The sequence below is a fragment of the Hyperoodon ampullatus genome, assembly GCF_949752795.1.
Source record: "Hyperoodon ampullatus genome assembly, chromosome: 17".
NCBI lineage: Eukaryota > Metazoa > Chordata > Mammalia > Artiodactyla > Ziphiidae > Hyperoodon > Hyperoodon ampullatus.
Genome location: NC_136930.1, coordinates 77,900,572 through 77,907,471, shown reverse-complemented (window position 1 = coordinate 77,907,471; position 6,900 = coordinate 77,900,572).

The following is a 6,900-nucleotide window of genomic DNA, read 5'->3' as shown; positions in this document are numbered from 1 at the left end:
CCAGGCTTCCAACTGTCAGTGAGGAGGCCCCTGTAAATCTGGACAGTCCCAGCCAGGGCAGCCTATCACCTCCCTCCTCAGGTGAGCAAGAGGATGGGTCATGGACAAGGAAGGCCCCCGGAGGCCCAAGTCAGACCTGATGAGGCCCAGGGCCCATAGAGCTCCTCCTGGAGCTGAGTCTGGGTGCCGGGTGCTGTCCTGGAGCTCCTCCCTGCCAGGGAGAGGGGTTCCAGCACTCATGTGGAGTTGCCCACAGGAGACTCTGCACACCCTGCACAGAGATGAGGGCTAAAGTCACTTACACGTGTGAAATCATTGCATTTAAAATATCTACCAGGGACTTCCCTGGTGGTGCAGTGGTTAAGAATATACCTGCCAATGCAGGGGACATGGGTTCGAGCCCTTGTCTGGGAAGATCCCACATGCCGCAGAGCAACTAAGCCCGTGCGCCACAACTACTGAGCCTGTGCTCTAGAGCCCGCGAGCCTCAACTACTCAGGCCATGTGCCAAAACTACTGAAGCCTGCGTGCCTAGAGCCCTTGTTCCACAAGAGAAGCCACCGCAATGAGAAGCCCAAGCACCACAGCGAAGAGTAGCCCCTGCCACTTGCCGCAACTAGAGAAAGCCCACGCGCAGCAATGAAGACCCAATGCAGACAAAAATAAATAAATTAAATAAATAAATTAAATAAATAAATAAATAAATAATATATATATATATACACAGGGACTTCCCTGGCAGTCCAGTGGTTAAGACTCCGCGATTCCAAAGCAGGGGGTGCAGGGTCGATCCCTGATTGGGGAATAAGATCCCACATGCCGCAGCATGGCCAAAAGATTTTTTCTAATAAATAAATAAATAAATATTAAAAAATAAAATATCTACACAGTGTGCACAACAACCCCACATCAGACTTTTCCTCGGACCCAGCCAGCATAGTTTGGACACTGCTGTGTTTCCCATCCTCTTTCTCCACACTGCAACTTAGGTGTCAGGGGGCAGGCAACTGGCCCTTTAGTTATATGACCTGGTGGAGAGGCTGCACCTTGTCCAGAGGGACTCACCTGAGCTGCATCAGGGACTGGACAGGACTTGGGTTGTTCTCTTGGCAAGGGCTGCACACTGCTACAGCAGGTGACCACGTGGGAAGGCTGGGAGAAGCAGCTCCTTATCCCTATTGTCTGTTCTCCTCTTCCACTCCGAGTCAGCAAGCAGAAAATCCTCAGCCAAGGAACCCCGGTCCTTGATCACTGCATAGGGGAACCTGCCATACAAACTTGTGACTTTACTTGAGAGAAAAATATTTGAACCGCAAGTGCCAACCCCGGCATCACCTAGGCTCCTAGCTCTTCCAGCCCAACAGTGTGAAGCAGTATCTCACTGTCGTTTAATTTGCATTTCTCTGACGGCTAATCAGCAGAGCATCCTTTCCATCCCAGGGTCTCAAAAATATTTCCTGTGTATTTTTCTGCTAACCTCATTTCTTTACTGTCCATTTTTAGGTCTTTAGTTCATTTAGGAGACTACCGCTGTTTGTGTTGTTAGGTAGGGGTCTGGTTTTGGTTTTCTCCATTGCGTGAGGTCATTTTCTCAACACCTTCTGCTAAACAACCCATCCTTTTGCCATTTATGGTGGCGCCACTTTTACCATCTATTAAATTCCATCTGTACAAAGTCTGACCCTGAGCTCTTTGTTGTGTCTTGAGTGCTCTTTGTTAATTCCCCAGTATTTCATAGTTTTTGTTGCTATTGTGGAAGATATTTCATTTTTTTAAATATTTGTTTATTTAGCTGCACCGGGTCTTAGTTGCGGCACTCGGGACCTTTTTTTAGTTGCGGCATGCGGGATCTAGTTCCTTGACCAGGGGTCGAAACCGGGCCCCCTGCATTGGGAGCATGGAGTCTTAACCACTGGACCGCCAGGGAAGTCCCAAGACATTTCATTTTTGTTACATTATCTGATTAGTTATTGCTGGTTCGGAGAAATGCTCCTTTTTCTAACTTCTTAAGGATAAATGCTTTTGTCTTCTTTAATAAAGAAAAAGTATTTAAGGCGGTATAGTCATATATATTTTTCTCTGAAACTATTCAATGGATATTATATATTTTACACTTTACACTGGGTTCTGTAGGTGTGAGAATGAAGTGTTTTGCTTTTCATTGCTTTATAAATAGTCTGTAATTTTCCAGCTAGTATCATTTTTGATTCAAAGGTTATGTAGATAGCGTTTCGTAAACTCCAATAGTTAAAGAGTTTGGGGAGTCAACTTTTTATTATGTATTTCTATTCTAATTTTGGTAGTTTAAAATGCATACTTTAAAATATTTGTATTCTTTATGTCTAACTGTATAATCAATTTTTTTTTTTTTTTTTTTTTGCGGTATGCGGGCCTCTCACCGTTGTGGCCCCTCCCGTTGCGGAGCACAGGCTCAGCGGCCATGGCTCACGGGCCCAGACGCCCCGCGGCATGTGGGATCCTCCTGGATCGGGGCATGAACCCGTGTCCCCTGCATCAGCAGGCGGACTCTCAACCACTGCGCCACCAAGGAAGCCCTGTATAATCAATTTTTGTAAATGTTCCATGGGCAGTCCCACGAAATGTACATTATCTACTTAAGGAATTTGAGTTTTTCCATCTATCTGTCAAATCATTTACTGATTGAGGGATTCAGTTTCTTCCACGTGCATCATCATGTTTTTATCAAGCAAAACCTGTTCCGATTCTAGGTACCTGTGTATCTAAGTCCTTAGTTCTCCCTGCATTTATAATCGCTTTTCTTTTTTTAGGTAGTTGCCACCCTGGTTAGTTGCACGAACAGACTCTGATCGCGGGGCTCCCGGCGGCTCCTGGCACCTCGCGGGGGTCAAGTATGGATCCACCGAGTCGCTCGTCCTCCCGCGGTCTAGAGCGGCCACACTGGGCTGGGTTGGGCGGGTCCGAGAGCCGGAAGTCGAAGCGGGACTTCCGAGGTCCGCCTAAGGGCCGAGCGGCCTGGGTCTCGCGGCCTTGCGCTCTTCCCGGAGAGCATCCCGGAGTTGGCGATTGCCGCGGTGGCGTTTCGGCGTTGCTGACCGCGCTCCCTCGTGACTCCGATGCCGCCGCGGTGGGTGCCGGCCCCGGGAGGCCTAGGCTCGATGAGCGGGGGTGCCTTAAAGGGGCGTGGGCGGGTCACAGCCTTCGAGGGCCCCTCCCGGGAGGGCGTGCGAGGGGCGCCCTGCAGAGGGTGCGCGGCGGGGCCGAGCAACCCCTGACCTGGAGCCGGGCTGCGGGACCGCGTGGCGAGGCTGCTACAGTGCGACGGGCAAGTGTGCGCGAATAGTGTCCTGACGCGCGGGGTTGGGGCGGAGGAAGGGCCTCAGGAATTGCTGCGGACGTCGGAACTGTACGGAGCCGGGTGAGAAATGAATGGGGTTGTCGCTTGGCGCCAGGTGTCCTTCCTGGAGGCCCAGTCGGTGGTGGATTCGCCCTCCAGGTGGAGAAGGGGCCCTGGGGATGGGGAGGAATTTATTCTCCCCCAGGGGAGTGTGACTGAGGCTGGGTCATGCCCATCCCGTGGATGCTTGCTATGGACAAGTGGCTGCTGGTCTTCATAGTTGTATCTTTGCTTAGCATCAGGTTGAGCCCTTAGCCAGGAGAATCCGCTTCCAAGATCACTGGTAGAATCCAATTCCTGAGGTTGCTTTTTCCTTGCTGACTGTTCTTAGCTCTTGGAGGCCCCACTCCTTGCATATGACCCGTGCGTCTGAGTCAGCAACGGCTCATGTGATTAGATTGGGTCCACCAGGATAATCCAGGCCCGTAAACTTAATTTCCTCTGCAAAATCTCTTTCGCTGTGTAGTGTAGGTTCTAGGGATAGGATGTGGACATGGGTGAGGAGGAGCCATCTGCTGCCACTGATTCAGTCTGTGTCCTCCTGGGCAAGATCCCACAAATACTGAAGTGAGAAAAACAAAATGTAAAATGAGCTTGGTTTTCGGGGCTTCCCTGGTGGCGCAGTGGTTAAGGATCCGCCTGCCAGTGCAGGGGACACAGGTTCGAGCCCTGGTCCGGGAAGATCCCACATGCCGCAGAGCAACGAAGCCCGTGTGCCACAACTACTGAGCCTGCGCTCTAGAGCCCGCGAGCCACAACTGCTGAAGCCCGGGCACCTAGAGCCCACGCTCCGCAACAAGAGAAGCCACCACAATGAGAAGCCCCCACACCACAAAAAAGAGTTGCCTCCGCTCATTGCAATGGGAGAAAGGGCGTGTGCAGCAACAAAGATCCAACTCAGCCCTAAATAAATAAATAAATAAATAATTTTTTTAAATGAGCTTAGTTTGGTACAAATTATAATAAAAAGGCAAAGAAAAAATACACGTATTTGTTTGTGTAAGTTTAGAGTAATCAGGAAGGACACGTTGGAAACTGGGAAGGGGTAGTGTGCCTGTCTGGGAGATGTTTCATCTTAAGTCCTCTTTAACCTTTTGAATTTTGAGCCATATGACTGTGCCCCTATTCAGAAACAGTGATGATAACTTCAAGATTTTAAAATAAAATGAACTGAATAAATGTTACAAATGATTGACTCTCCCCTTGGGAGAAAGTGAAGGTTCGCCCCTTGGAAGCAGCATCTTCTCTGTCTGCTGCTCCATGGATGAGTGCCTTGAGTCAGTGCTTTCCCTGCGTTGGATCTTATGCACCATCCCTCTGAGTGCCCGCACCAGGTGAATCTTCCGAAGATGTTTCATTAGTTCTGTCTCCCAATGTAGAAATGTGGCTGGCGCCTCACTTTCATCAGGCAGTCAAGACTTCTTATAGCCTGTCCCCCAGCAACTGTCTCTGAGCTCTGTTCACACGTCTGCCCCATCTCACCCTTGCCTTCTTCTACCTTTCCAGCCAGGCATGGCCTAAACCCTCTCTTCTCTGGGCCTGGTTAAATGCCCGCCTGCCCCAGGCTCCACCCATTCTCTGCTACCTGTGCCCAGAGCACTTGCCCATCTCATGATGCATTTGCTATTACCTGTCTCCCCACTGAAACCCATGAGGGTGATGGTCACATTGTCCCTGGAATAGACGCTGGCATATAGTGGGTGTTTTGGAAACACGGAAAGCATGTGTCCCAAGAGGAGAAAGTCAGTCCACGGGTTGGCAGGCAGTGTCTACAACGGGCTTCTGCCTCGTCTTCTCCACCCCTGAAGGGCAGACGGGTCACTGGCACCTGCTAACGGTACAATATGAATAAGGGGCCGAGGCATGTTGCCCCACTCCCAGATGGGCTGCTGGGCAGGGCATGGTGCATTTGCTCAGAGACAGGGCAGTGGGAGGGGTGGAGGAAATCAGTAACTTGGTCCATGTGGGGGACCCATCATGTGTCTGGGTGGGAATGTCCTGTCCCTTGCTCAGAGAGACCACTTAAACCTGGAGATGAGCCCAGGTTTGAGAGTCTTCACAGGATAAATGATGTTGATGCGTCACGACTGGCCAGATTAACCAAGGAAGTTGGTATAGATACAGAAGTGAACCCTGGAGCACCAACGTGAGGAGGGAGATGAGGAGGAGTCTGGGATGGAGCCACTGGTGCAGTAGGGGGACAGCCCAGGAGGTTGGGGACGGGGACACAACTCAGGGCTGACGAGTACGGTGGCATGGTGATGACTTTGTGCATGTCTGCAGCTCAGGCTACCCCTGGCAGCCCAGCCTTTGGAGTTGCTGCTCCCCCGTGAGTAGGTCTGGTGGTCCACCTTCAGGACCTTGTGTCAGGAACAAGCCCACCACAGCAGGCGCAGGCTCCATGGGAGCTGCTTTCCTCTTACCAGGGAAAGCTTGGGCCCTTCCAGGTGGTGCCAACAAGGCACTGTGTGCTCACCTTGCTCTGTGGTCAGCATCTCGCCATTTCCCACCTGTGGCCCTGGCTTGTGAGCTGCGTCCCCGTGGCTGGCTGACCCTTCCCTTGGTTCCAAGATCAGGGAATGTGGCACCAATCACCAGGCCTTCCGGAAGTCTCAGGCTGCAGGGGTGAAGGACATGACCCCTGCCTGGTGGGTGGGTGAGTCCCGGGAGTGAGCCCCTCTGCACGCTCACCTGTGTCCTTGCTGGTCTCCAGGTCCCAGCCATGCCCAGCCTCAGAGTACGCCCTGAAGAGGCAGAAATGGAGCCCTCAGTCCCTGGACCATCTCCTTGGAGCCCCAGGACACAGGCCTGTGTGAGTGATGCTCCCGCTGTGACCCACCCTGGATCTGCACTTCATGGTTCCCTCTGCTGTGGTGACGCTGAGCCAGAAGCCACCCCCCCTCACCATCAGCAGCCAGGTACTGGGTGTGAGTTCCCCACTGATGCCCTTGTTCTGAGGAGACTTTGTTTACATCACCCTGCACTTACCTCAGGAGGTGTGTGTGTCACCATTAGGGGCAGAGTGCCTTGTGGACTTGAGGGGCCAAGGCTGGAGGTCAAGGGGCCAAGAGAGGAAATTGGCCTGGCACCTGGCTGCCCTGGTGCCCTGAGTGGGACACTGCTTTCCTCACCTGACATAGAGGGGTGTGACATGATGGTCGCCAGCTGAGCCCTGCCTAACTTACTCACCAGGCTGGTGGTCGTCCGTGCCCTCAGGTCTCTGCCCTCATCCAAGCCTTGGCCCTGCTCCATTCACACTGCCCAGCCGCTCCCATCCCCGTCAGGTACCAGAGAGTCCTTCCTGCACACCGCTCACTACCTCCCCTCTTCTGTGGACCTCTCAGCAGTGATCAGGATGGTTACTCACTGTTAGCTTTCCTTACTGGGATCTGATGGTGGCTGTTTTACAAGAAGACACTCTTAACTACGTGGGACCTTTTATCATACTCAGGACATCTGGGCAGAGTACCCTGTTCAGACCCTGTGTGGCCAGGGAAGGTTGGGCTAAGGGCAGAGATGGCACA